At 36.3% G+C, this 26,058-nt stretch overlaps 2 non-coding genes across 2 annotated transcripts; one reads left to right on the forward strand and one right to left on the reverse strand.

Annotated features, from left to right (window-relative positions):
• Positions 1–3,201: 3,201 nt before the first annotated feature.
• On the reverse strand, positions 3,202–3,274 carry Trnaf-gaa (transfer RNA phenylalanine (anticodon GAA)). The gene has a single exon. It is a non-coding gene; the product is annotated as a tRNA-Phe (tRNA).
• Positions 3,275–11,979: 8,705 nt separating this feature from the next.
• Trnav-cac (transfer RNA valine (anticodon CAC)) lies at positions 11,980–12,052 on the forward strand. The gene has a single exon. It is a non-coding gene; the product is annotated as a tRNA-Val (tRNA).
• Positions 12,053–26,058: the final 14,006 nt, after the last annotated feature.

Genomic DNA, 26,058 nt, shown 5'->3' on the forward strand with positions numbered 1-26,058 from the left:
GCTATGGGTGTGGCAGCAGGACTCGGTGCTGGTCCACAAGTCAAAGAGACCAAGCCTGATTGCCATCATCTGCCGAGTATTCGCCATGAATAACAGAAAAGTTTCTGGCCACGTTTACGGTCATTATGTTTTTTTTTAAGTGAGGACCAGATCATGCCACCTCACATCTTTGAAGTCAGCTTGAAAGTCAACACCAAAGTGCACCTGGATGTACTGAAGAGTGTGGATGTGCCTGGTGCAATCAGGTGGCTGCTGGCAGACCCTGGATGTGCCAGCAGGACTCAGCGCTGGCCAACAAGTTCAAAGAGACCTCGGCTTTGCTTCAGAAGGAAAGCTATGATTTTGTACCCTTCTCTCACTGCCCCCCCCTCCTCTCCAACCTAAACCTGCTGGACTTCTTTGTATGGTCATACATCAAGAACATTACCAACACGACCTCCCACAAAACCAAAACCAGCCTGATTGCTACCATCCATCAAGTATTCCCTGCGCTTCCGCCAGCACTTGTGGAAAAGACATGCTTCAAGTTCCGGACCTGTATCAAGGCGGTGATTGAGGCTGAAGGCAGCTACATTGAATAGATGTCAGCTCTACTACATAATCAAGTTACCTGAATTGATTTGTTCAATAAAAGTTTTAAAATAAAGCTGTAGTGTTGTTTTCTTTAAGGCAACAAATTTATGGTTCCACCCTGTACGTGGTGCTGTGGATAGAAGCGTTGAGTAGTTTCCAAGATATGAAGAAATGCCCTCACTTTATGGTCACCTTTTTTTTTGGTGTGGGGGGGGGGGCACTGCCGGTTTGTTTTTCGTTCTTTTTTTGGAGGGGGATATTCAATTATAGAATTTGTATAGTTTTTTAATAGTAGCTTATACAGTTTAGTTAACTGTTTTGAGCAGAAGAACTGTTTGATATTTTACAAAAATTCTGTTTACATTTGGTGGGATGCGGTGGCGAGACCAAGCCTGATTGCCATCATCTGCCGAGTATTCGCCATGAATAACAGAAAAGTTTATTGTGGCAGAAACAGAATTTTTGTGAAATATTAAAGTTCTTCTGCTCGGTTAATGTTGGCACGTTACTTACGTTAAAACGGTTAATTAAACTGCATAAGCACCTGTGTAAAAATAATACAAGTTCTATAATTGAATGTCCCTCTCCCAAAAAAAAAGAACTAAAAACAAACCGGCAGCCTCAAAAAAAAAAAAAAGGTGACCAATGACGATAAAGTGAGTGCATTTCTTCATATCTTGGAAACTACGAGGGGCATGCAATAAGTAATGCCCCTGACCCATTTCCCATAGCAGTAGAGCAACGAAACTTGGCACAGTTATTAGTCTTGCTCTACATAGGAACCACCCAGAGTTATGCATTTCTCTCATCGTTTGATGCAGCTCTGGAGACCGTTTTTGTAGAACACCCCAGGCTGGTCCTCCAACCACGACGTGACTTCAGAAATCAAGGCTGCATAATCTGGGAAACGCTTTCCATTCAAAAACAAGTTCATGGCTGGGAAGAGGTGAAAGTCAGAGGGTTCAAAGTCAGGAGAGTAAGGAGGATGGGAGAGGATTTCATAACCACATGCCCGTGCTTCTGATCTGGTGACATACGAGTTGATTTTGATAGCTTTCCTTAATTTCCTCAAAAGTGAAGCATAATAGGCTCCTATAATTGTGGTACCCTTTGCCAGGAAATCTGTCATCACTACTCCGTCCTGGTCCCAGAAGACTATGAGCATGACCTTGCCAGCGGAGGGCTGCACCCTTGCCTTCTTTGGAAGTGGTGAGTCAAAGTGCTTCCACTGCATTGACTGGACTTTGGTCTCTGGATCATAGTGATAGATTCAAGTTTCATCCTGTGTAATCAGTCTTTTGAACAACTTTAGCTCATCTTCTTGGCACATCTCCAAATTCATCCTCGAGCACTCGATGCGTTCTCGCTTCTGGAATGGTGTGAGCAACCTGGGAATCCATCTGGCAGACACCTTATGCATATGCAAATAGTCATGAATGATAGTTTCCACAGACCCTGTACTAATCTTGACATCTTGGGCTATTTGGCGAATAGTAAATCGCCGATCTTCCAAAATGGCAGCCTCAACTTGACGGACAGATGCCTCATCAATGGCAGAAGGGAGGCGACCAGGTCTGGGAGCTGTTTCCACAGACTTCCGGCCATGTTTGAATTCACGATGCCAGCGTTTTATAAGGTCATATGATGACGCATTATCACCATGAGTTTCTTTCATTTCATCAAAAGTCTCCTGTGGTGTGCGTCCTTTCAAATACAAAAACCGGATCACTGCTCGACATTCAACAGGCTCCATTTCACACCTGACTCAGTTCAAACACCTGTAAAACAGAAACCACAATTAGTTCAGAGCTGTAATTTGCCGCATAACCCGTAGAGATATAAATCATTGCACATGCAAAATTTCAGCTAGATCAGCCAACTGGAAGTGGGTCAGGGGCATTACTTATTGCACGCCCCTCGTACTTGTTTCTTGGAATTTTAAATGTTAGTGATAATTTTAAAGGATTTTCCGAGGGTGGATCCCCCCCCACCGCCCCCACCGAAAAAAAAATCGTGTCCACAAAGTGGGTGCTCATTTTATGTGAAATTAACATAGAAAAGTGATCCCCCATTTTTTTAAAACTAACATTTCTTCATATATTGGAAACTACTCGTTTGCCGTAATTTTAAACGTTATTTTCGTTTTCAGCGGCCCCGAAAACCTATCAGAGTGGTAATTTTAAAGGAATTTACCATAAGTAGTTGTCGCGATATTAAAAGTTGTATTATGCATTGTATTCTTTGGCGGCCATCGTTTTTTACGCGCGTGCACGTGCGCGATAAACAAATCTACGCGCGTAACAAAGATGGCCGCCAAAGAGTACAATGCATAATACACCTTTTATATCTCAATAACTAATTATTTCTACAAAATTCAATGCGATTTCCGTATTCAGCATAGTAGAAAACCTATAAAAGTTGTCATTTAAAAGTAAATTGTGGAGGCGGACGGATCTAATCTAAAAAAAAAATACCGGGAATTCTGATACAAGAACCAAACAATATATCAATGTTAAATATAATGATGCGTAATTCACGTAGAGGCGAGAAACACACACAAAGGTAACTAAACAAACTTTGACTAAAAAAAAAAATTAATTAAAAAAAAAAAAGCTACCAGCCACCGGATGCCGAAACCCGGGATTGAACCAGGGACCTTTAGATCTTCAGTCTAACGCTCTCCCAACTGAGCTATTTCGGCTGGCGAAAATCAACACAGCACTAAACCTTTATATTTATAATGAGAAAAAATCGTACTGTTTTTATAATATTTTTGTTGGGTTTTATTGTATCTATTTCCAATTTATTGATTTAATTAGAATAATAATAAAAAATACATTTTAAAACACAAAAAATTGATGAATAGAAAAAATATAATTAAATTACTTCTGAGCCGATTAGTAGTTGTAGTAGAAGTAAAAGTAGTTTTGAATTCATAGCGCGTTGATAAACAGTAGATAAGTGAGGGAGAGAGAGAGGGGTAAAAAAGTGAGAGAAAATAGACAAACTAAGTTGAAAGGGCAAAAGAAAGAGGGAGAACGAAAAAGTAGGCAAATGAGATTGATTGAGAGAGGGGGGAGAGAAATTAGACAGATTGATAGAAAGAGAGCGTGAGAAACTGGAAAAAAAAAGATTGAGAGGAGAGAAGAAATTGGACAAGGGAAATTAAGAGAGAGAGAGAGAGAAAGAGAGAGAGAGAGAGAGAGAGGGAGAGAAAGTGATAAATAGATAGATAGAGAAAGAGAGAAAGAGAAAGAGAGAGAGAGTTATTAAGTTGAAGACCACGTTTACACGTTGTCTTTTCACACTTTTGTAGCAACCCTATTTGCAAAAGATATTGGCAAACCAGAAGAACGACCGACTCAAAGCCCGTAATGAACAGTGTTCGGTTAAAATGGGGGTACTCTTGCATAATTTGACCCGAATTCTCGTGAATTCCCGTCAAGCATGAATCGGACGAGACCGGCAATCATCGGTGTACGACGGTGTAGCCAAGCGTTGTTTAAATATTGAAACGCTACTTTTTTTTTTTGGTAATCGTGAAGAAAGAGAGAGCCTGTTGCCTCCGTTTGACTATAGGTGGCGTTAATGTCTGTCCACCCAGTTACGGAAGCACAAAATGTATATAATGGCACCGACGCACCGTTGAAATAAAAATAAATGTTTAATTTTAAACATGTTTTTTTTTTGTTTTTTTTTGCAAACATATTTAAGTTTTTTTTTGTTTTTGTTTTTGCAAACATATTAAAGTTTAATTTTTTCAAACATTTACGTTTTGTTGCTGGTTTATTTTCAAACATTTACGTTTTTTTTTTGTTTTTACGTTTTTTTTTTGCAGGCATAAATATTTTTATAAATATTTTTGAAATATTTTTCTTTTAGAAAAGTTTGCTTATGCACTTATTGTACCGCGCTATTTTTTTTATAGTAGTTTCAAGTAAGATTCAGGTTTTACAGTATCCTTTTTCAAATATATATAAATACTCGCGGAAAAGGTAAAATAAAAAAAATAAGAAAAAGAGGGGGGGTCCATAAAAAAATGATAAAAGAAAAAACGTTGATTTTGTTATTATAAGAACGTAAAAAATACTCGTGGAAAAACGGTTGTACCCGTAAATATGTTTAAAAGAAAAATATAGCAAAAACATTTAATTTATGCTTGCAAAAAAAAAAAAATTAAAATTAAAACAAAAAAAAAAACGTAAATGTTTGAAAATAAACCAGCAACAAAACGTAAATGTTTGGAAAAATAAAACTTAAATATGTTTGAAAAAAAAAACAAAAAACTTAAATATGTTTGTAAAAAAACAACAAAAAAACATGTTTAAAATTAAAATATAACAAAAACATTTATTTTTATTTCAACGATGCCATTATATACATTTTGTGCTTCCGTAACTGGGTGGACAGACATTAACGCCACCTATAGGCAAACAGAGGAAACAGGCTCTCTCTTTCTTCATGATTACCTTTTTTTTTTTGTTATGCTTTTAGTAATTTTTAAGGTAATATTAAGGGGGGGGGGGCTTTATTTTCTGATTAGTTACTTATTTTTTTATTTTTATTTATTTATTTATTTTTGTAATTCAATTTCTGGGAGTTTGCTTAGCCAATGAGAAAGCACTATCTAAATGGAAGCAGACGACATTCGAATTGGAAGAAAGCGCCTAAAACAAACAAACAAAAAAATGCTGACAAACAAATATATTTTCAAACTCGCCAAACAGAAAAATGACAGGCAAGGAAATAAATCTATGCAATGTTAGAAAAAGAAATGAGAACATGAAAACACCGATGCAGACAAGTTAATATGAACTTGTCTGCATCGGTGTTTTCATGTTCTCATTTCTTTTGTCAGGAGAAAAAATGTTGTGCATTTCTCTCCTTATAATTAATTAAATAAACACAAGGTCAAACGACATTGCTTTTAACAAAACAATAATAAAGGGTTTATTTAAAAAAAAAAAAAAAAGCGAGATTGTATCTCACACTGTAGAGAAAGAAAGAAAGTGTAAATGTCTGTTTGAAGGTGTCGTCTGCCATCAGACTGCAGTCGTCAACAAGTCGCAGTGGCAGGGATGAGTTAGAGAGGTCTGTATAGGAGGCTTGCTGGCATCTCTCTGGCGATCGCAGCTGAGATCCCAAAGGGCTAAAAATAGTTCTTAAGGGGAAAGCTCAAATCAATGCGCCCTGCCAACCGATTGATCAGTGTGGCCGAATGACCTTGGCACTGGGCATTGATGCGCTTATAGTAAATAGTTTGTTAACTGTTACATCACCCCCTGGTTAGGCGAAAAGCCGATGAAGAAAAATAAAAAGGTAGAAAAATACAGAACACAAGGCAACGTAATGTTTGGAAGTTTATGTTGCTGAAGAAAAAATATATAAAGGGGTAATGAGAATAGAAAGTTCTAGCTAAAATTTTTTTTTTTTTTCATTTTTTTAAATAAACCGAATTTACAGCGGTTTAAATATACAAAGTTTTGCATGTGTATGCTGTGTGAATGTAGGTGGGATATGTGTGTCCTGTGTTTCTGAGTCAAGCTCTTTTCATTCTGTCAACAGATACTGTTTCTTTTTTGCCCCTAATATCCAGGGTGAAAAGTTTAGAAGTGCGTGATAACACGCGATAAGGACCAGTATAAGATGGTGTTAGAGGGGCTTTCACAGTCTTTTCTAAGAAACACATGTGTCCATAAAGAAATGTCTTTGGGAACTGAAGATTTTATGGTCTGTTCCTTAGGTTTCATGGGTGGCAGCTTACTAAAGCAAGCTTGCAGGCTGTTTATAAACAGAGCTGGATCTGACAATCCTAGTTCTATTGGGATCAGCATCTGACCTGGTAGCGATAGAGGTAATCCATAGACAAGTTCGGCTGGAGAGTATCCCAGGTCCTCTTTGATAGCTGCACGACAGCCAAGAAGGACAACAGGTATGTATTCGCTCCATCGCTGTTGGTCAAGGTAAGTGCGTAAGGCAGCTTTCAATTGTTGATGGAAGCAGTCTATCATCCTGTTCGAAGCTCGGTGATAGCTTGTTGTTCGAATACGTTTGAGAATACGTTTGATCCCTAAAATCCTGGAAAGTTCCTGGAACAGGTGGGATTTAAACTGGGCTCCACGGTCTGTGGTAATTGTTGTGGGGACTCCATAGCGCGATATCCAGCCTAATATAAGGCTCGCGCTACAGATTCAACCGAAATGTCCTTTAGGGGAATAGCTTCAGGCTACCGTGTGAAGCGGTCTATGCAGGTCAGGAGATAAGTAAATCCCTGGCTGACTGGCCATGATCCAATCAGATCGATGTGAACATGGCTGAACTGAGCATCTGGGGTGCTGAATGTTCCCAGCACGGATATGGTTGTGCACCTTTGACTTCTGACAGGAAACGCAGGAACGTGTCCAGGCAATGATGTCACGCCTCATATTAGGCCAGAAAAATCTAGCTGTAATCAGCTTCACTGTGGCTTTGCGTCCGGGGTGTGCCAGATTGTGTAGTGTGTCAAACGATGAGTCATAGGAACAAACGGTCTAGGTGAATCTGTTGAAGTGTCACATATGATCTGTGTGTCCGAAGTAGGCACAGGCAGATACGCGAATTTGCAAGTTGCGAATTCAGGTGACGACAAATCCAACATATCCAGACTTTGTTGGTCTAAGGCCATTTGCTGTAAATCGATATCTGAAGGTGTGGACAGAGAATTAATAGGGAGACAGGATAAGGCGTCTGCCACAGTGTTCTGTCCCCCAGAGATATGTTGGATATCACTGGTAAATTGCGAAACAAAATCCAAGTGATGAGTTTCGCGAGGTGAATATTTGTCCGGCTTAGCACGCAGTGCAAATGTAAGTGGACGGTGATCAGTGTAGATTACAAATTGTCGGCCCTCGAATGAATGCTAAAAGTGTTTCACTGCGAGGTACATAGCCAGGAGTTCGCGGCCAAATCTTCTGTAACGTTGTTCTGCCAGTTTCAGCTGCCTCAAAAAATATGTGAGGGGTTGTAGTTGTTGTTGGTGCTGTTGTTGCAACACTGCACCTACAGCTGTGCCCGATGCATCCACAACCAGTGAAAACTGGGCATCAAGCACACGATGTACAAGTAATGTGTGTGTTGCTACTTTCTCCTTCACTTCTTTAAAGGCTTTCAGCTGAATATCATTTAGTGAAATCTTCTCTTTTTTCTTCTTCCTGTTATGTAACAAGTCAGAAAGAGGAGACAAGAGATTCACACAGTGTGGGATGAAACGTCTGTAGTAATTTAGCAGGCCGAGGAAGTGCCTTAATTGGCGAAGTGAAGTGAGTGGTTTAAGGTCTTGTAGAGCCTTAACCTTTTCAGGTAAGGGAGATATACCCTGTGGGCTGATGATGTGGCCCAGGAAAACTAACTCTGAAGCACCAAAAACACATTTACCAGGGTTAATTCTAACCTGGTATTGTTGAAACCGTCTGAACAGTAGGTGGAGGTGAGTGACATGTTCCTCAGGTGAGGCACTTGCCACTAGAATGTCGTCTATAAAGTTATAGACAAAGTTGCTACCGCAGTTTTCGGGATGTCGGCTGGATTCACTGGAATCTGATGGTATGCCTAAACAAATCTAGTTCGGAGAATGTCTTACAACCGTGCAGTGAAGAAGCGAAGTCCTGTATGTGTGGGATTGGGTAACGATCGGGTACCGTAGTAGCATTCAATCGTCGGTAGTCCCCAGTCGGACGTCAATCTCTGGAACGTTTCGGGACCATATGCAAAGGGGAAGCCCATGGACTTGGCGAGGGGCGTATGATTCCCAGTTGTAGCATATGGTTGAATTCTACCTTCGCTGCTTTAAGTTTGTCAGCGGGGAGGCGTCGAGGTCGTGAGAATATAGGAGCACCTGTGGTCTCAATATGGTGAGCTGTTGAGTGAGGTGGTTCACTCGCAACAAAATTCCAGTTAGTTAACTCCGGGTAAGAGTTTAATAATGTATGATATGGATCATCGGCAAAAGCAATGAAAAATACAGGGCCGATAGATGTGAAGTTCGATTTTGAACCCATGACGGAAAGTTCCGTATTAGCAAAGAATTAGTATTTCAGCATTCGGTACTTATGCATCTATGTAACTGGACTGGCAGGTCTATTGTAACTATAATGTGCTTTCACCTAACAATTTAATAAAAAGATATCGTAGAACTTAAAAAAACGGGGGTCTAAAAAAAAAATAGCACCCCACTTTATTTTACGAATTTAGGAAAACTCGTCCCCGGAAAACTCGTACCCCGGAAAACTTGTACCCCGGAAAACTTGTATCCCGTAAAACCCGTACACCGGAAAACTCGTACCCTTTTGCTAGGTAGGAAAACTGGTCCTTTATTGAATAAACATCGATTGAAAACATATTTTATAGATATTGTCTTTAAAAGAGAATACATATCCCATAATATTTTTTTAAAATACGTTTACTTGTTTAGTGTTGTTTTAAAAAAATTAAGTTAATTTTTCTAAGTTTTCGTTTTCTACCTAGCTTTGAAAGTTTTTGGTCTTTCAACTTATTTTAAAGAGTTTATTTAGTTTAAAAAAAAAAAAAAAAAGTAATGTCGAGTGTTACTTATGAACAAAAAATGTCCGACACAAGAGGATCACGTCTTAGGAGGATAATTGCTCAAAAATAGAAAATTAAAGAAAATATTAAGGTAGATATAGTTTTAAAACGAGCCCCCCCCCCAAAAAAAAAGAAAATAAATTTGTATATTTTTTAGGTAATAATGCAAATGTATCCCATAATATTTTTAAAAATATTTTTACATGTTTATTGTTTGTTAAAAAAATTAAATTGATTTTTCTAAGTTTTCGTTTTATAGAGGTTTGTAAGTTTTTGGCGTTTAAACTTATTTAAGTTTGTAAGTTTGTGGCGTTTAAATTTATTTAATTAAAAAGAAATAACAAGTAATGTCAGACTCGACATTATTACTTAACAAAAAAATGTCCTAAAATTAAAGAAAATACTGAGGTAGATATAGTTTTAAAACGAGCCTCCCCCACCTCCAAAAGAAAATAAATTTGCATATTTTTAAGTACTGCAGTACTGCACTGCACAAGTGCCCCCGAAATGACTTTTAAACGATACCCTCCCCTCCCGATGTTAAGAATGGCTTTCAAAATAATAACGTTATTATTTCAGCGCGGTACCAAAATGACATAAGACCGTGTTTTCTTTTTTGTTGTTTTGTAATAACACAAAAATTATTTAAATTGAATTAATTCTTCTAAATAAAATAATTGCTTTTTTTTGATAATACGTGTTTTCTTTCTTTATTTTTGTTTCGTAATGACACAAAAAGTGTTAAAACTAGAGTATTTTTTAAAATAAATATTTGGTTTCGTTTTTCGTATCTTAACTCCGTGATCAAGTTTATTTTTTTAAGCAAGAGTTAAAAATATGTTTTAAAACTATTATGGGAGTGCATAGTCTCTTTTAAAAACAATATCTCCTTCAAGAACGGTAATAAAATGTGTTTTCAATCGATATTTATTCAATAAGGGACCAGTTTTCCTACCTAGCAAAAGGGGGGGGGTCCCGTGTACGAGTTTTCCGAGTACGAGTTTTCCGGGTACGGTTTTTCCTGGAACGAGTTTTCCGGGCACTATGTCAATGAGTTGGCACAAAATAGGGTACTGGTCACGGTAAGAGTTCCCTGCCGAACACCCTCAAAAAACAATAACTTCTCCCGGCGCAGCCGCAAAGGACATGTTTTAGTTGCCATAGTAACAACACTTTTTATCGACATTGTTTTACTGTTTATGAATATTGAAATAAAAGACATTACTACACATTTATTAATAATATCTCACTTTTAATCACTTTTATCGACTTTTTAAACCTTTTTTTTTACTCTTTTTACATGACAACGCTAATGTTTATGAATATTGAAATAAAACATATTACTACACATTTATTAATATCTTTTTTTTTTACTGTTTATGTGTCAATTTTATCGACTTTTTCTTTTCTTATATTGAAATATTATATATATGAAATATTGAAATTATTCTTATATTGAATATTGAAATAAAAGACATTACTACACATTTATTAATAATATCTTTTTTTTTTTTTACTGTTTGTGTTTGTGTCACTTTATCGACTTTTTCTTTTCTGTTTTAAATGACTACGTTTTACTGTTTATGCGTCACTTTTATCGACTTTTTCTTTTTTAATAGCATTTTCTTAAAAACAGAAAAGAAAAAGTCGATAAAAGTGACACAAACAGTAAAAAAAAGAAGATATTATTAATAAATGTGTAGTAATGTCTTTTATTTCAATATTCAATATAAGAATAATTTCAATATTTCATATATATAATATTTCAATATAAGAAAAGAAAAAGTCGATAAAATTGACACATAAACAGTAAAAAAAAAGATATTAATAAATGTGTAGTAATATGTTTTATTTCAATATTCATAAACAATAAAACAATGCCGATAAAAAGTGTTGTTACTATGGCAACTAAAACATGTCCTTTGCGGCTGCGCGGGGAGAAGTTATTGTTTTTTGAGGGTGTTCGGCAGGGAACTCTTACCGCGACCAGTACCCAAAATAGTGCGAGGGTTCAGCAGGGGTTAATACTATGCAAACGGTAAATTTGCGACGGGTTTGAATATCAGATTCGTTGTCAGCGACCCCAAAAAACTTATAAAAACAAATGTAGTTAAAGTAAACATTTACTCATTAAATTTTTCTGCTGGTCGCCATGAAACTTAACGCCCAAGGAGTACCCAACTACAAAATCTCGTCCCAATAGCGTAGAAACCCCCTCCCAAAGAACATTTCAACATAAGGAACATTTCAAAGTGAGGGACTTTTTAGAGTCTTCACCGTGCAGTCGACCGACAGTTTCGCAGAAATCTTTTGCAATCACGGACGAAACTTAAATTTTCACCTCAGTTGAAACCGTCCGGATTAAACTTTAAAACATTATTTATGGCAGTTTGGGACAAAGAAAGATCCACTGATGGCAACCCACGGCCATGAATTCGGAATAGCAGTCTTTGCCTCAGACGTTGCTGTAATGGCGGACATCGTAGTTTAAAAGTTCAAGATAGCCTATTTTTAATAGGATTTGAATTTAAATAGTTTTTTTTATTTCAAATTTGCTATTTTTATTTTTTTTCTTCCTAAGCTATTAACATAACAATAGCGACAATAAACTTCGTCAAAATAAACGACGTTTTATAAAAAAAAAAAAATTCGAAATAAACTTCTTATCGAATTTTTTTTTAATTATAAATAAAAAAGAATAGTTTTTATGTTTATTTTATTTCAAAATATTTTGAAAACGAAATAATACAAAATAAAAAACATCTTGCAACATTTACAAGTAACACAAGAATATATAGATTAATTTGCATTAAATTTTCATGTCGGGGTTCCGTAGTGTAGTGGTTATCACGCTCGCTTCACACGCGAGAGGCCCTGGGTTCGATCCCCAGCGGAACCAAGTATTCTTTTTTACGTTTGATTTAACAATTTGTTGTATATTAAGACATTTATCTTCAGACACAACAGTTCTCGATAAGAAAAAAAAAAAAAAAAAAAAAAAAAAAAGAAAAGTGTGTGTGTGTGTGGGGGGGGTACCATACTCAAGAAAATATTTAAAAATGATCTTGTTAGGTAGAAAGTAACTTACTTTGCCTTTGATAACATTTATTTGCTATATATTTGTTTTTTGAAAACTTTTTTCCAATCTATGCGTATAGTAACCCACCCCCACCCCCAAGTGTGCCTGTTGTCGTCCCCGGACGACAATTGATTAAGTAGTCTTATTTTTATAAAGAAAATAACTTTTAAGCGATTAATGGGAATTCGTAGGCATTACGGTATAAGTTTTCCAAGTTTTAACTATTGTTCAATTATCTCCCTTTGTTATTTTTGTTTCTTTTAGATTCTTTTTGAAATGGTGAACAAGACGGCCATTCTTCGGTTGCTTGTAAAATTTGATTTTCTTATTTAATAGAAATATCAGTACTTGATCAATTTACGTGGTTTTTGAAATATGATACTTTTGTTCTGTCACGAGCACGTACATCATTTTTCCATCGAATGTTTTCTTATTTGAACATACGCAGAATTGTGGACGAGAACTACATGATTTTTATCACGCGTCCCTGTTGTACCAAAGAACCGAATAATAGTACAGCCATCATCATCATCATCATCATCATCATCGTCGTCGTCGTCGTCGCCGTCGTCGTCGCCGACGTCGTCGTCGTGATCATCATCATCATCATCATCGTCATCGTCGTCATCGTTATCGTCGTCATAATAACCAGTTGAATGTCTGTTTTACATGCTGGAAACATGTCTATGTACTGACTTGTAGAAATTAATTTACAAACTAAACCTATCTCTGGCTAGGTCTTTATTTATCCTTGTTTCTCTCAAATTCATTTTTCATCACATTATCCCATCTTTTCCATGACCTTTTTCCTGTGAACTGACCTTGATACCTCAACCGTTCTACATACACTAATCCAAGAAATCTAATCCATTTTTCATCATTATATTCGCTTTAACGTCTATTTGACATGCTTGCATGTGTTGGGCAGCTTTTAGAAACTGACTTCTAAACTGACATTATTTTAGTCAGTTCTTTATTTGTCGCACTTTCTCTCAAATCCATCTTTTTATCATTTCATGTTTTTTCTTGGCCTTCCCTCGTAAACTGAACCTATTTCATCAGCCCTCATCCATTTTTTTTAAACATGGCCACACCATCGAACTTTACTGTTCCGCACTCATCTCCCTATACTGTCCAGATTTAATCTTCCTCTGAGCTCATCAGATCTAAGTCTGTTTTTAAGAGTCATGTTACACATCAAGCATGCCATTCTTATATCATTTCTCTTCATGCAATGCATGTCCTCTATTCTCGCTGGCCAGATTTGGCTACTATGTATTGTCACACTGCATGCACAAGCTTCGCAGACTTCTCACGTGGTTGTTGTTAATAAAAGTAGAAATTTGGGAAACTTTCTCCGTCCACTTTGAACTTTTGCAATCACACTGCTACCTGCTCCTATTTGTGCTCCAATCATATCACCATGCTTAAACTTCTGAACAGCTTCAATAGCTTCATCATTCGAATATATTTATTTACATCTGAATTCCATTCCTCTCCATTGGTGTTATTTACTTCCTTCCCACCACAGCAAGATGTGACATAAGGTCAGAAGGGGCAGGGGAGTCAAGTCAGTGTCCGAGGAGATCTATTAAAAAATTTCCGTGCCAGTCCTGTCAGCATTTCCCAATATATACATGATAAATAACACCCTACCTGAGAATTCTTCTTTCAAACTCCTCAGACTAACATTTGCAGGCAATATGAACTGGAACAAACACATTGAGGACATTGCGAAGGCTGCTGCAAAGAAGGTGGGTTCCCTCTATCGAGCTAGAAGACTACTCACACCTGAGAGTATCCTGTAGCTCAACAAAGCCACCATTGGCCTATGCATAGAGTATTGTTGTCACATCTGGGCTGGTGCATCTACCACTAGTCTCTCCCGCTTGAATAGGGTCCAAAAAAGAGTTTTCAATCTAATATATCCCACTTTGTCAACTAAGCTCCAACCCCTGTCCCATCACCACAATGTTGCATCTCTGTGCTTGTTTTACAAATATTTTAATGAAATGTGCTCCGATGAACTTGTTGCACTTGTGCCCCCTCAACGTACATATCCCTAAAAAACCTGCTTAGCAACAAAATCTCACCCCTTCACTGTTGTTGCTGGTCACTAAATGCCAGAAAGCTTTCTGTTCTAATAGTTTCTTCCATGGAACAGCTAGACTTTGGAATTCCCTTCCTGCTACCTGCTTTCCTGGCTGTACTGATATGCAGAAGTTTAAATGTAACGTAAACCAACATCTTGTCAATCTTTCTTCGGTATGGTCCCAAATAGTAGCCTTACGTCCAAGTGGCAATATGTCTTGTTAGAGGTGAGCTTGATTAAAAAAAAAAAAAAAAAATAGTGGCACCTTAGGCAGGAAGCAATAAACTGACTTCACCCAAAAGACAGGAGGCAACGTCATAGGAGGGTTGACTTTATAATGCAACTACACTGGTCAAAAAAAGAAAAATAAATAACGTCCACGTCCATATTCTTTCGGTGAGTTTATTCAGAAAATTTGGTAACACAGTGAAAACTACATAAACAAAGAGAAAACGAGACAACAACGATCCGGTTAGAGACAATTGAAAATAACAGATTTGAAATAAATCATGAGAGAATATAGCGAAATTGAAATGAAATTTCATTTTTAACAAATAGATATTTTATTAGCAGGGAGACCCGATGTTACCAGGGATTGAATAAGAAGCAACGAATGTTTCGCACTCCCATATTTTTATTGTCATCGAAATTGGTGTAATCGCCCATTTTTTTAATCAAATCAATAGCTTGACTGCTCTAGTTGGGGACCCATTGCAGTGCACTGAGAGGAAGCTTTACATGACACCCTCACCCCTGCAGTGACTTAGTACTCAACACATTGTAGTCTACATTGCACCGTAGAGAGCCTATTGTTGATTTTATAACATTATTTTTTGTATCTAATGAATTGAATTAAAGTTTAAAATGCAAAGTCAAGTATCATGCTTCTATTGTGCCTTAAACAAAAACATTCATTTTGAATGCGCCTCTGTCATATCAAAGAAGCTACTGTTGATTTTGTATGTTGGGCCTTTTGGCTTGTGCGGTAATAAAACTTCTTAAATGCGCTTGTGATGTTAGGCTGTGTAAGGTGTTAATTTTGGTCAAAATCGCCTGCTCCTTCTTTCATCGGAATTTTTTTGATGTTTAATTATCGATACTTATCGAAGAAATTCCGATACAAAAGCCTGTCTAAGAATACTGCCAGGCACATAAAATACTTCCGTGTGAAATTTCATAAAAAATCGGCCCAACCATTTTCGAGTTCATAGGGAATGAACTCACACACACACACACACACACACACACACACACACACACACACACATACACACACACACACAGAGTCCCATACACACCTATACACACACACACACACATACAAACACACACACATACAAACCCACACACATACAACCACACACACACACACACACACCCATACACACACACCCATACACATACATCCATACGCACACATGTACACACATAAACACACACACACATACACACAAAAGTTTCCTTTTTATAATATTAGAAATTACATTATTTATATATTTAACAAACAAATATTTACCGCGTTTCACCTGGTAAATCAGTTATAAAGAATTTAAACTCTTGACTCTGGATAATAACAATGTCTGTCGCCCACTTCGCCATTCCATATCTCTGGCAAACTGCAGGCAAAAAGACAATGTGACGTATTGCAACAATTTATCACAAGCAAATGATTTATATCATAGCCCAATTGTAAATAAAATTTACATTCAATTGTTTTCTTCTTTGCCATCATGCTAACACTATCGCTTACGATAACGTCAACTACACCTAGAATTGCACAAAACATCAGCCATATCTCAGTCAACAGGGGGAATGCTATTTCAAAAATGCTATTCCAAAAATGCTATTTCAAAAATGCTATTCCAAAAATGCTATTTCAAAAATGCTATTCCAAAAATGCTATTTCAAAAATGCTATTTCAAAAATGCTATTCCAAAAATGCTATTTCAAAAATGCTATTCCAAAAATGCTATTTCAAAAATGCTATTTCAAAAATGCTATTCCAAAAATGCTATTCCAAAAATGCTATTTCAAAAATGCTATTTCAAAAATGCTATTCCAAAAATGCTATTCCAAAAATGCTATTTCAAAAATGCTATTCCAAAAATGCTATTCCAAAAATGCTATTCCAAAAATGCTATTTCAAAAATGGCTTTGGAGCTGAGGTAACTCCTCTCCATTAGTAATCTGTGTAGGAGCTGCTAAAAACAGCCTATCCTGCCTTGACAGAGTATAAGATAGACTTCGTGGTTTAGTGCGGGATGCCCTTTTCTCTTCCCTGCAACCACAGAAGAGACATTGTGAGCCTGTTTTTGTTTTATCGTTATTTCCATGGCAAGTACTCGCCTGAGCTTCAATCTCTGGTCCCCCTTTGCCAATGTTTCCCCCAAAAAATCTGTCTAAGCTGAAACCACTATCAATAATTTTCCCCACTCTTTATCTGTGCCAAAACTAAAATGTAGATTCCATGAACAAAGCTTCTTTCTTAGAAGTGCACGCCTGTGGAACCCTCTTCTGTTTGCCTGTTTCCCACCTGACTACAACTTAGATGTCTTCAAGTCCAACATAAACAAATCCCTGATAAACCACCCCCTTAAGTAGACACTTTATTAAATCTCCAATACTAACGATTACTACAAAATTATCCCATTGATTACTGTACACACAATAACCCTTATCCCCGAGTGGCTTCCGGGCCTTGATATGTGGTGACTACCACGTAAAAAAAAAAAGAAAAGTAATCGTCTTTCACCCAGTAATTTTATTGCACTTTTTGTGTACCCAGTACTTGCAAAAAATGAGGATGGGATGGTAAATTATGATGCGAGGGAGAAGGACAAAGAAAATATGATCGCATATTTATTTCAGGTTTTCTTACTAACTCTACCTCGCATTATAATTTCGAAAGAGTAAAAAGTGGACCTTAGGTTTACCTTCGATAGCCGTGTAACTTTTGCTTCCCTTATTTTTTGCTTTCAGTCCGCACAGTCAATGTTTCTGACAAAGAGGTAAGAATTGCTGTTTTTCTGGGTCAAAATTTATTCTCATCTAACACTTATCGTTGACAAGTTTCTGACCTTGAAAGGTCTAAGCAGGGAATAAAGACCTTGGCCGACTTCACTTAGAAAAGGACAGATTTCGGGTGACATTGGTTTAACCTTCACTTTGTTATATTTAAGTGGATTTTCACGACCACAAGTGCATTTTTAAAAAATATATTTACACAACTTTAATTAATCTTTAACTCGATATTTTTATTTAAAAAATAAATAAGTAAATAATTTATGTGGAGAGAGTGAATGGCACAAATAAATTTGGCGAAATCCTTTGCTATATTTCGTGCATTTATTCGACATTAATCATTCTTTAATTTAAATTAAAACTAAGATTTACTTAAAAATGAAAGTTGTTTAAAAGTTGCTTAACAGAGTTCAAAATAGACTTCGTAGCTTAGTAGGGGATGCCCTTTTCTCTTCCCTGCAACCGCTTTCTCACAGAAGAGACGTTGCGAGCCTGTCTCTGCTTTATCATCATTTTCATGGCATCTGAGCTTCAATCTATGGTCCCCCGCTCGCCAAACTCTCACAAGAAACACTCGTCGAGCTGAAACCACTATCAATCATTTCCCCCACTCTTTATCTGAGCATAAACCTAAACATAAATTCCATGATCAAAGCTTCTTTCTTAGAATTGCACGCCTGTGGAACTTTCTTCCATTTACCTGCCTACCGGCTGACTATAATATGGTCGTCTTCAAGTCCAATGTAAACAAGTTCTTGATGAGCCGTTCCTCTTAAGTAATCCATTTTACCAAATTTACACTACTGACAATTACTACGACACTGTCCCATTGATCACTGTACACTTATTAACCCTTCTCCTCGAGTGGCTTCTGAGCCTCGATAAGTAGTGACTCCTTTGTAAAAAAAAAAAAGAAAGTTATTTGTCATTCTTAAGTATAGAAAAAAAAAATTAATTTAAAATAAAAATTGTTTAGAAGTTGTTAACCTTTTTCTTCATACTTTTTTTTTTTGCTTTTCATTTATTCTACATAAGTAAAAACACAAGTTGTTTTAATTGTCATGAAATGCAGCAGAGGATTTCGCTGAATTAATTTGTGCCGCTCGCTCTCTCTGTTGTATTATGTGGCCTGTATTAGTACAGGGTTAGCAATAATATGGAAAGAAGAGAGAGACACACGTGTGAACGTGACAGAATCTTTATTAACACTAAGGAAGGAGTAGTAGCTTTTGCTACGACAATATACCACGTGATTGTGTGGTGGGAGGTTTCAGGCAATGGTGATGGTGGGAATAATCCCAGTCAAGGGGAGATAACTCGTGTTACTTGATGTATATAACACTCTTCACATAAATTCATAAAGATACGAACTAAACAGATTCACCAAAGTCCCGCTGATTAATTCCGTTTCACTCGATCTTGGTTTTTGATCGCAAGTTGCTTCTTGGTCTACGAAAATTGCAAGTGACAGCCATGTTGAGTTTTGCTAATTCAATCTTTATACATTTTAACCGTGCATTTCGTTGAGTAAAATAATCAACTTTTTACACAAAATGACTCCTCATGTAATAATTTTTAAGATAAAAACATTTTAGGTGCTAATGAATTCACTTCCGCGTTATTTTTTAAATCGTATTTCCAAGTTTAATTAAAGTTTTATGGTATGTTTTTTTATTCAATTGTAAGGTTTAAGTATAGAATAGTTACAAAACACCCTCCCCTCCTCATGTTAAGAATGGCTTTTTAAATAATAACGTTATTATTTCAGCACGGATCAATAAGTGCACTAGTACCAACATTTTTAATGCCTTATTTTTCCCATATCACCTGCAAACCAAAATTAGCGACATTACCACTTTTTCTTCGACAAAACATTCGAGAAAATGAAAGAAAAAATGAAAGAAAAAAATGAAAGAAAAAAATGAAAGAAAAAATGAAAAAAAAATGAAAAAAAAACCGATAAAATTATTCATTATATTTACCTTTTATTTTTTGTTTCATTCAATAAAATAATTGGTAAAATAACATTTTTGTTTGAGACAAAAAATAGTCGCATATTTCTTTTCTTAAAATTAACGTCCCAAATTAATATGTGAAAAAAAAAAAAAAAAAAAAAAAAACTAATCTCTTATCGTCCCTTCAACGAATAACCGCTCTTTCTTCATGATTGTCTAAACCATTCTGGAAAAAAAAAAAAAAAAAAAAAAAATAAAGGTAAAGTCTATATATATATATATATATATATATATATATATATATATATATATATATATATATATATATATATATATATATATATATATACATATATTTTAATTCTAACAAATTTTATTAAAAATAAAGCAATTTCGAAAAAGGACCATTTAAAAGTAAAGACTATTCTTTTATGTACAATTTTAAAATTAAACTGCAATCAGAATATACTCCGGCAAGATTTTGCAAGTTTTTTTCTAAACAGGTAGTCGAAAAGAAAGTTTTATTTCAAATTAAATTACTTAATTTAAGCTCGCCTCTAAACTTCTAGCTGTTCACCTTGGATCTTTTCTGTAGTATGCTCCATTGTTCCATACAAGACATACTTTTTTTTAATTTTAATTTTATTTTTTTATAATTTTTATCGATATGAATGAGTGGTTGTTATTAAATTGTCACATCTTTCTTTCAAATGATGTCGATATGCGAGGTTAAAAAAACAAGGGACATAACTCTATGTTGGAGATAAAGAGAGTTGCTTCCCTTGATATTTAATACTAAATTCACCTTGCTATGCAAAAATGTTTGAATGGGAAAGAAACTGATTAGAATAACCGCGTCTTTGAGACATACGAACTCATTCCTACCATTATCCGTGTGTAATTTATAAGTGTAAAATCTATTTCTTATAAAGATTTGTTATCTGTTTATCTTGTGATCCATTAATGCTCACAATCACGGTACATCAACAATTGTGGGGTTTATAAAAACGAAACCGAACATACCATTTTTAACTCGTTGTCGCGCCCCTTAACCATGTCCCTAAGTTGCTTGAGTCCCGCCACTCCTCACCTCTGGAAACAGAAGCTTTCTTAACACATAGTAACAAACGCAAGTCTCTATGCATTTTTTTTTTTTTTTTGGACAATCACAATGAGTTTACTATGGCCGAGGTCGCATCGTTTCTTAGAAGAAGAGTGGAGGAGGGGGTCTTTATTTTGCTACGATCTTAGTTACCATTTGCGTCTTCTCATCGCCTCTCTGAGAACTCAGTCCAATCCATTTTCTCTGCGATCTATAGAAAGACTTTTTTGATCTGCTCTCTCTGACAACCAGAATCAGACTCTCTGCAGTCTGCTCCAAGTCTTTGTGAAGAATCACCGATTCTTCACTAAGACTTATTCTTAGAATCAGTCCCCTCGACTGAAAAGGATCATAAAGGCTCGAAAATTCACAAAGAGAACACTTACGTTGTAACTTTCAGAATCTGTGTTTGCAAAAACTTTGGCAAGTTTAGTTCAATCCTTCAGATTTGTTGGGTGACCTTTTTTTTTTTTTTTTTTAAATTCCCTTCAATGCTGGAAAGATGAGGGTTGTTGATACCAATTCCTTTTGCAGGAAGCTGAAATGTTCAATTGTATCCTTTGTGAGGTTATTTGAGTAAAGCTCCCTAACGAGGGAGAAACAACAATTAATGTCTCCTTATCAAGGGAGAACAAACTATCCTTCAAGACCGAGGAAGGAAGCAAATTCAAAACTTGAAGAATTATGAATTAATCATCATAATAAAGTCAAAATATGTTTCCAAACAGGAAAATTACTACAAGATCCCATCCTAGGGAATAACTGCAGAGGCACTGGTTCCTTAATGCCTTTCAGCATCTGAATTAGGCAGGAAGAACTATTTTCTAATAATCAGATAGAATCTGGTACTAATGCAGAGAGTGATCCGGATGTAACTCAGCCACTGCTCAGCTGTCACCGGAACACTGGTGTCAACAGCCGGAGTAAGCCGAGCGTCGCCGAGGAAATTAAGCCGAGCGTCGCATAGCATTACAAAAAAAAGAAAAGGAAAACTTACCTTGGAACTTTAAAGTTTTATTAGCGATAAAGGAAAATTTTTTTTTTATGGAAAAATAATTTTAAACATTTGTTAGTTCAATAAAAGGTTCACTGGTAAGTCGAAAACAATACTTTCAAAGATTATTTTTTTCTTTTTTTGTTACAAGAAAAATAGAAACAGAACTGTTTTTTTTTTTGTGTGGGGTGGGTGGGGGGGAGAGTCTTTGTGTTTTTTTTTTTATAGAAAAACGTGTAACGTTGAAACATTTCTTTTACAAAAAAAAAACAACTTTTTTTGGCGGGGGAGGGAGTGTTTTTTTTTCTTTTTTTTTTTTAGAAAAACGTGAAAAATGAAACATTTGTTCCACATGATTCGTCATAGCCTTCGTTTCGGGATCTACAAAATGAAGGCCATGGTTCACCGTCAAATGGCGATACCCCTCTCCCCCCCACTTTGTTGTATGCCTTCCAACAGTCTAATACGACCGTGGTCCCCGGCAGAATATACTGTTTTATCAAGGGAAGGAGGGTTTCTGCATTCCGGTTTGGTACACTCACCAACAAACCCTCCTTTTCGTCAGGGTCGTATCCACCGAAAACCCAGACCGGTGTGATTAGTCGGCCTACATTATGTTTTCAGCAATTGAATACTGCCTCGTCTATTTCCACCGTATGGCCCAGGCCCCCTATCTGCCGGGAATTTCTGAGAAAATATTCTCCACAGATGTCTCTCAGGAAATTTTTCCAATCGGCGATGGTATGTGATGATCTTAAACCGTATTCGTGTTGGAGATCTTTTTTCGTGGCTCGCTGGTAGGCCCACAGGTAAATGATTTTGACAATTGTTGCTATTGTAAGCCTGGACTTGGCGAAAAATATGCCAGTCCTTACTGAATTATACGTTCGGCAATTGCTAGCTTGACACCTCCAGGCATAGCCATCACTGACTTTTGCTCTTCTCATAAACTGACAGCTGTGTTCGCATGACGAACACGTTTTCGACCTTGCCAGTAATTTTTTTTTGTTGGCAAAAATCCAGTACTCTGGCTGGGGTTTTGAGTTGGTCACATAAAGATGTGAAATTCATATCTTTTTTTTTTAATGTAGAAACTGGTGTGTGTGTGTTTTACTTTTTCTTTTTTCTTTTCTTGTCGTCTGCTGCTTTGAATTTGCAACGCGCGCCGCGTTGAAAAATATCATGCCTCATTTTCAGTGGCTCAGCTTTATGTTACGGCGACGCTTGGCTTACATTGACGTCAGTGTTCCGGTGACAGCCAAGCAGTGGTTGAGTTACGTCCGGATCACTCTCTGCACTAGTACCTATAATCCAATACAATTCGACATGTTTGATCCAGGTAAAACCTTTACAGTAACTGATATTTCGTTTATTTTGAGTTTGGCGTGAAAAACAAAGTCGCCAACAAAATCTCGCGGGCGAGATTTGTCTAAAAAACAAGTAACCATCATGCAATTGCAAGTGTTCAAATTCGAACTTACGACATCTTCTCCCAAATCAAGTTCCATGAACAGTTCTGTGACATTGCGATCCAACAACATCATGCCATGTGTCAACAACTGCTCTGCCTGTTCGATCCGTTTCTTTAATATCTTTATGACATTTTTTGTAAATAAAGCAACCTACAGCTATGCTCATAAAATAAACTAATCTAAAAACAGTGAAATTCAATTCTCAATTCTATATCTTGCACTGCCAGTCTGTCTATGTCGTACCATTATACAACTTGTCTGAAGTCAAAACTAAACTATTATACTAAGAAATATGCTTGAAACGCGGGACTTGTTTCATTTTTAATTTGTTAATTCACTTATTTCTATGATATAAATCTCACATGTCTGTTTAAATGTATGTATGTATGTATGTATGTATTTATGTAATTTCATATCAATTGGACTGTTGTTTTATTGTTGAGTCGTACGTTCAGTTATTTGGAAAATTATGTGTGAATTTGTCAACATCATCATCATCATCATCATCATCATCACCATGTACTGCATATGTGTGAGTCTAAAACAAACTTATTTGAAAAAAAAAAAAAATAAATAAAAAAGGAAGGGGGAAAAGGTTCAGGAAGGAAAGCTCACAAAAACGCTCCAGCCGCTGATCACTTATGACTTTTGGAATGTTCTTTCACGTGTATTTTACATGTGTGTTGTGTGTGTACGTATGTATAGGCATATGTATGTGTGTGCGTATATGTGTGCCTCTACATGATTATGGTTGCATGTGTGTGCACATGCATACGTATGTTGGCATACATCTGTATGTACGCATGTTTATTGTCATGTGTATGTGGGTTGGAGAGGGATCCCGTAAACCACGGTGAAGGCAACCCCTCTAGAAGAAGCAAATCTTAGATTTAAAAAAAAAAAAAAAACTTAAAGCAGGAGACCAGTACCAGCGTTAGGCTGGTCTGCAGTTTGACTTGTTGCTGGCTATCTTGCTCTTACTTATTGCTAGATGTCAACATTTTGAACCGAGAGAGAGATTTAGCTGTCGTACAAAGCTAAAACTCTGTAACATCATCTGTGTATAGATACTCCCTCAGCCATGGAAAAGTTGTGACGCGCGTAGGCCTGAAATGCTGGAAGCATGTAATAATTGATCTGCCATCATTATATGTATATATGTATGCATAGCTGTATGTATGTTCATGTACAGGTGTATGTATATGTGTGTATATCTATGTGTATATGTATGTGTATGTGTATATGTATGCGTACATGTATGTGTGTGTATGTATATATGTATATATATTTTTTGTATGTATGTGTATGTGTGCATGTGTGTGTATCTGCATATATGCATGTGTGTGTATATGTATGTATTCATGTGTGTATGTATATGTATGCATGTATATGTGTATGTATGCATGTGCGTGTTTGTGTATGAGTGCATATTTATGTATGTGTATGTATATTTAGGTAAGTGTATGTATATATATATGTGTGTGCATATGTGTACATGTGTGTATATGTATGTATATGTGTGTATGTATTTGTATATGTGTGTGTGTATTTACATGTATGTACATGTGTATGTATGCGTGTGTGTATGTATGTGTATGTATGTGTATTATGCATTGTGTATGTATATATGTATGTATGTTTGGAGATAGGTATGTGCGTATGTGTATATATGTATATTTGCATTTGTATATATATATATATATATATATATATATATATATATATATGTATGCCATTGACTTGTCTTGTGTATGTTGATGTATGTGTACTGTGTATTGTGTATATATGTATTCCTATATGTGTGTTATAGGTGTGTATGTGTATGTATGTGTGTGTATGTATGTATGTATGTATGTATGCATGCATATATATATGTGTATGTATACTAGTGTCCGTCTTCAGTGCCATGTCTGTTTGAGCGTGTGAATTTTGCCGGCAGGACTAAAGTCTTTTTCGACTCATGGACTTTCAGTGCCTGAGGGAGTGGCACTCGTCTGACAAGACGTTGCAATCATCATGCATGTATGTATGTATGCCTAAAACTTTTGGATTTACATGAGATCAGTATCATTTTAAAGCTTGACCCTTCGGATGACAAATATAAAAAATTGGCTAAAAACATTCATTCTTTTGCCCTCACCTGGGCACTTTTCTACAAGGAGGGGTCGCTTTTTTCAACGATATTTTCCAAAGTCATCCCCTCTTTTTGATTTACTAGCCTTAATTTAAACCTTTGCCACTTCCGATTGGGCGATGGACGCAACGGCAAAGACGTCACGCTTTTTTTTTCATCTTCTTTCCCTACTTTGCAGTACGGGCTCGAGCCTGCCTACCTACTACAACTTTTTTTTTTTTGCTCAACACACACCTCCAAACACCCGGGCAACGATGGTCACCCAGGCTAGTTTACCATAAACTGTTTCAGGAATTTCCGTGACTAACTTCACTCGGCGCTTGTGGAGACGAGATCTGTTTTCACTTAAAATTGTTTCATTATTTGATTAATAATTTTAAATTGTTTTTTGAAAATATGCTTAGTTTTGCTATGGCAATGACAGTTATCTCCCCTAGATCAACAACACCCTTGACGTAAGTGCCGATGCGGAAATAATTACTAACTTGTTTTTAGTATGAAAACTATCTTTTCTTTTTACTTCTAGCGATTATTTCAGCATATGTACACGTTTCAAATGTGTTTTTCTTAAGATTACAAGTATAATACTAAATCGATTTTAATTTGAAATGCTTCCTTATGTAATAATATTTAATAAAAACAACAATCATTTGTGCTCCTTCGATGTAAATACTCTTGAATAACCCAACAGGCAGCAAAATCCCACTCCTTCACTGTAGAGATCCTTGATGCTGGAAAGACTTCTACTCTAATAGTTTCTTCTTTCGAAACGGCCAGACTTCAGAATTCCCTCCCATTTTCCTGCTCCCCTTACTGTGCTGATATTCAGAAGTTTATATGTAATCTAAAGAAATGTCAACGCCCCACATAATTCCCCTGTAGATATGGCCCCAAATAGAAGCCCCTTATGTCCAAGTGACATTGGGCTTTGTGATGAAATAACACTATAACAATAAAAAATAGTAAAACAGAATTTCCCCCACTTTATATCTGTGCCTAAATCAAAATGCGGATTCCATGAACAAAGCTTCTTTCTTAGAACTGCACGCCTGTGGA

The sequence above is a fragment of the Euprymna scolopes genome, chromosome 28, assembly GCF_053919585.1.
Source record: "Euprymna scolopes isolate OS-2025 chromosome 28, ASM5391958v1, whole genome shotgun sequence".
NCBI classification, from domain to species: Eukaryota; Metazoa; Mollusca; class Cephalopoda; order Sepiida; family Sepiolidae; genus Euprymna; species Euprymna scolopes.